Here is a 5,293-nt window from a genome sequence, read left to right as displayed (position 1 = left end):
ATTGGCATTATTTATAAACATCCTCGTAATGACATAACTTATTTCACTGATATTTTTGAAATATCTTTAGCTAAATTGGCTAAGAAACACTTTTTGATAGTCGGTGACTTTAACATTAACTTGCTTTCAACATCCAGTAATGTCCAAATTATCAATTATGTTAATATGCTCATTTCTCATAATGCCTTCTCCTTGATAACCAAACCCACTAGAGTAGGTCAAACTTCTGCAACATTGATTGACCACATGTACACCAATTTGACAAATTTGAAAATTAATTCCTATGTTGTTCTATCAGATATAACAGACCATTTCCCAATAATGTGTTCTCTTAGTGGTGTAACACCTATTCATAAAAATGATTGCATAATTTCTAGGGACATGTCAAACTTCTCGATTGACCCTTTTCGCACAGATGCACAGAGCATTTTTGATAACTTGTTTGATACATTTCAATTGAATGCCCTGAACTACAATAGTGCTTTTGAAGAATTTATACTATCAATCAATACTCTAATTGATCGCCATGCTCCCCTTCGGCCACTTTCACGACGACAGAAAAGGTTAAAACTAAAGCCCTGGTTGAGTAAAGGGTTAAATAGCTGTATTCGACACAAAAATAAGATTTTCAAATCCCATTTTCTGAAAGGTAACAGCTCTCAACGCTCCTACTTTAAAAATTATAGAAATGTTTTGTCAAAAACATTGTATAAAGCAAAACAAATTTATTACCAAAATCTTATTGCCCAAAACAAAGGTAATCCAAGGACAACATGGCAGATAGTTAACCAAATTACACATACAAATAATAAATCCAAATCAAATGTTGATGAAATCTTCCGAGAGAATGGCTGTATCACTAAAGATGGTATTTCAATCGCTACCGAATTCAATAAGTACTTTTCAACGGTTGGGTCCAGTCTCTCAGACAAGTTTTCTAATGTTATGACTAGCTTCAAACATTTTCTTCGCAATCGTGTAAGCCAGTCCATTTTCATGAGTTTGACTGATTCAAACGAAGTGATAATAGAAATACAAAATCTGAAAGATAGGAAGGCAGTAGGTCCAGACAATATTCCAGCACGGTTCCTTAAACTTGTTGCTGACCTCATTTCGCCATGTTTAGCTGAACTTTTTAATTGTTCTCTCTCGTTAGGAATCTTTCCTTCGTGTCTCAAAATTGCTCGAGTAATCCCCCTCTTCAAATCTGGAAATAAGAAATGTGTTCCAAATTATAGACCGATATCAATCCTTTCATCGATTGATAAGATATTTGAGCGCTTGATCCATAAGCGACTTATTAGTTTTTTTACTAAATATAATGTTATAAACAGATCTCAGTTTGGTTTTCAGAATAATCATTCGACATCCCACGCCATTTTAGATACAATATCTTATGTTTATGATAAATTAGAGAAAAAAGAGTTCGTTAGCGCAACATTTTTAGATTTAAAAAAGGCTTTTGATACTGTGGATCATGACATTTTAATTTACAAGCTGAATCATTATGGCATCAGGGGACAAGCAAATAAACTAATTACTAGTTATCTAAGCGATAGATCACAATATGTCAAAGTGGGAACTTATTGTTCCTCTCTCTTACCAGTGACTCACGGAGTTCCACAAGGTAGTATATTGGGCCCATTATTTTTCCTAGTATATGTCAATGACATAGTTCACTGCTCTTCGCTCTCAACCAAATTGTTTGCTGACGACACTAGCCTCCTCGACAGCGACAAATCCCATGCAGCTCTTCAATCAAGAGCAAACGCTGAAATTGCAAAGGTGGCTAATTGGATGAGATCTAACAAACTAACAATAAATATAGAAAAGTCTAAAACATTGTTAATATCACCATATAGGCGTAAATCTCTAAATGGTCTGTCAATCCAAATTGATGGTACACAACTTGAAAACGTTATTTCTTATAAATACCTTGGCATATATATTGATAACAAATTGAAATGGGATACACAAATTTCAAACCTGGCCGTTAAATTATCCAAGTCGGTTGGGATATTATATAAACTTAAAAGATTTACATCGCTACCTACATTACGCATGGTTTACTACTCCCTATTCCAGTCCCATATTCAATATGGCGTAGTTGCATGGGGCTCTGCTGATAGATCTTTATTGCACCGATTAGAAATTATGCAGAATCGGGCCATTCGCGCTATTTCTGATGTTGCTTATCGCACACAACTAAGTCCTATTTATAATAAACTAAGAATTATTAAACTTGTAGATATACATAGAATTGAAGTGTTGAAGTTAATGCATCAACATCATAACAATAAACTCCCTGCAGCATTCACTAACTACTTTTCAAAGCAGAGCAGTATTCACTCCTATGGGACACGGTCATCTGCTAAAGGCTCTTACTTTGTGGATCGCTTTTCCACCAAGCTTACTCAAAACTCCATCAAATTCGTTGGTGTCAAGTTATGGAACACGCTCACTGACAGTCTTCGATCAATGAACTACATCTCCTTCAAACATGCATTGAAAAATCATTACCTTGATGTTTATTTTTGCCAGTAGTCTGAAAACATTGCCTTTTCATGTGTCTGATCTTCTTCTAGTCGTATATTCCCTGAACCGTTACCGGTACCATACCGGGATGCAATCGTGTTCTTCCACTGTATTCTAAATTCGCATCGTCATTTACTCTGTATGTGCCAAGTTCTGTTTTTCACTTTCGACAACTTTTTATCATATAACCTAAATGTGAAAGAAATGCATGCTTCAGCATGCATCAGTTCATTAAGCCAGTAAAGTTCTGTCAAATTGAAATTAACGTTGCTGGGCACGCCGATCCAGTTTTCAAAGTGCTTAGTCATGTTAATAAGCGTTATTCTCGTTTAATTGTGTACATTGAGGTATATCGCATTCGCTTGATGGCGCCCTTGCGCTCGTCAAGCGGTACCGGTTTCCTTAATTAAAGTCCTCATGGCTCTTCATATTTCCGTATTTTATTTATCATCCGTTGTTGTTGTTTCTATGCTTTTTAGTACCGTATTGTACGTGATAAACCCAAGTCTTTTGCTATATCTGTTGCTGTAATCCAGCATATAGGTGTCGCTGACACGATGACTTAATAGTCTTTCGCGACTCCTCGTCAATTGCGAAACATTGTGTATTTTTGATTTATTTAAATTTATTATTATTTGTTGACAATGTTTCATGCACGACGAAATAAAATATCTGAATCTGGAATTGCAGGTTTCGCAAGTATAAGTAACTAGAAATGCAGGTTTCGCAAGTATAAGTGATTAGAAATGCAGGTTTCGCAAGTATAAGTGACTAGAAATGCAGGTTTCGCAAGTATAAGTGACTAGAAATGCAGGAATCGAAAGTATAAGTGACTAGAAATGCAGGTTTGCAAGTATAAGTGACTAGAAATGCAGGTACTACAAGTATCAGTGACGATAAATGCAGGTTTCGCAAGTATAGGTGGCTAGAAATGCAGGTTTCGCAAGTATAAGTGGCTAGAAATGCAGGTTTCGCAAGTATAAGTGACTAGAAATGCAGGTTTGCAAGTATAAGTGACTAAAAATGCAGGTATTACAAGTATCAGTGGCTAGAATCGCAGGTATCACAAATATAGGTGGCTAGAAATGCAGGTATCGCAAGTATAAGTGACTAAAACGCAGGTATCGCAAGTATAAGTGACTAAAAATGCAGGTATCGCAAGTATCAGTGACTAGAAATGCAGGTACCGCAAGTATTAGTGTCTGGAAATGCAGGTTATCAGTGACTGGAAATACAAGTATCAGTGACTAGAAATGCAGGTATCGCGAGTATTAGTGACTGAAAATGCAGGTATCGCGAGTATCAGTGACTATAAATGCAGGTATAGCGAGTATTAGTGACTGAAAATGCAGGTATCGCGAGTATCAGTGACTAGAAATGCAGGTATCGCGAGTATTAGTGACTGAAAATGCAGGTATCGCGAGTATCAGTGACTAGAAATGCAGGTTTCGCAAGTATAAGTGGCTAGAAATGCAGGTTTCGCAAGTATATGAGACTAGAAATGCAGGTTTCGCAAGTATAAGTGACTAGAAATGCGGGTTTCGCAAGTATAAGTGGCTAGAAATGCAGGTATTACAAGTATCAGTGACTAGAAATGCAGGTTTCGCAAGTATAAGTGGCTAGAAATGCAGGTTTCGCAAGTATATGAGACTAGAAATGCAGGTTTCGCAAGTATAAGTGACTAGAAATGCGGGTTTCGCAAGTATAAGTGGCTAGAAATGCAGGTTTCGCAAGTATAAGTGAATAGAAATGCAGGTTTCGCAAGTATAAGTGGCTAGAAACGCAGGTATCACAAATATAAGTGACTAGAAATACAGGTTTCGCAAGTATAAGGGGCTAGAAATGCAGGTATCACAAATATAAGTGAGTAGAAACGCAGGTATCGCAAGTATAAGTGACTAGAAATGCAGGTATCGCCAATGTAAGTGACTAGAAATGCAGGTATCGCAAGTATAAGTGACTAGAAATGCAGGTATCACAAGTATCAATGACTAGGAGGGCAGGTACCGCAGGTATCAGTGACTAGAAATGCAGATATCGCAAGTATAAGTGACTAGTAATGCAGGTATCGCGAGTATAAGTGACTAGAAATGCAGGTATCACAAATATAAGTGACTAGAAATGCAGGTATCGCAAGTACAAGCGACTAGAAATGCAGGTTTCGCAAGTATAAGTGACTGAAAATGCAGGTTTCGCAAGTATAAGTAACTAGAAATGCAGGTTTCGCAAGTATAAGTGATTAAAAATGCAGGTTTCGCAAGTATAAGTGACTAGAAATGCAGGTTTCGCAAGTATAAGTGACTAGAAATGCAGGAATCGAAAGTATAAGTGACTAGAAATGCAGGTTTGCAAGTATAAGTGACTAGAAATGCAGGTACTACAAGTATCAGTGACGATAAATGCAGGTTTCGCAAGTATAAGTGGCTAGAAATGCAGGTTTCGCAAGTATAAGTGGCTAGAAATGCAGGTTTCGCAAGTATAAGTGACTAGAAATGCAGGTTTGCAAGTATAAGTGACTAAAAATGCAGGTATTACAAGTATCAGTTGCTAGAAACGCAGGTATCACAAATATAAGTGGCTAGAAATGCAGGTATCGCAAGTATAAGTGACTAAAACGCAGGTATCACAAGTATAAGTGACTAAAAATGCAGGTATCGCAAGTATCAGTGACTAGAAATGCAGGTACCGCAAGTATTAGTGTCTGGAAATGCAGGTTATCAGTGACTGGAAATACAAGTATCAGTGACTAGAAATGCAG

General features: G+C 37.0%; 1 long non-coding RNA gene across 1 annotated transcript; it reads right to left on the bottom strand.

Moving 5' to 3' along the window:
• Positions 1–780: 780 nt before the first annotated feature.
• Positions 781–3,215, bottom strand: LOC120344446 (uncharacterized). The gene is made up of 3 exons (XR_013475512.1): positions 2,521–3,215; positions 1,604–1,771; positions 781–1,207 (listed from the first exon to the last, which is right to left on the bottom strand). It is a non-coding gene; the product is annotated as an uncharacterized LOC120344446 (long non-coding RNA).
• Positions 3,216–5,293: the final 2,078 nt, after the last annotated feature.

The sequence above is a fragment of the Styela clava genome, chromosome 5 (assembly GCF_964204865.1).
Source record: "Styela clava chromosome 5, kaStyClav1.hap1.2, whole genome shotgun sequence".
NCBI classification, from domain to species: domain Eukaryota; kingdom Metazoa; phylum Chordata; class Ascidiacea; order Stolidobranchia; family Styelidae; genus Styela; species Styela clava.
Note: the sequence above shows the minus strand (reverse complement) of the source record. Positions and strands in the feature narration are given on the sequence as shown.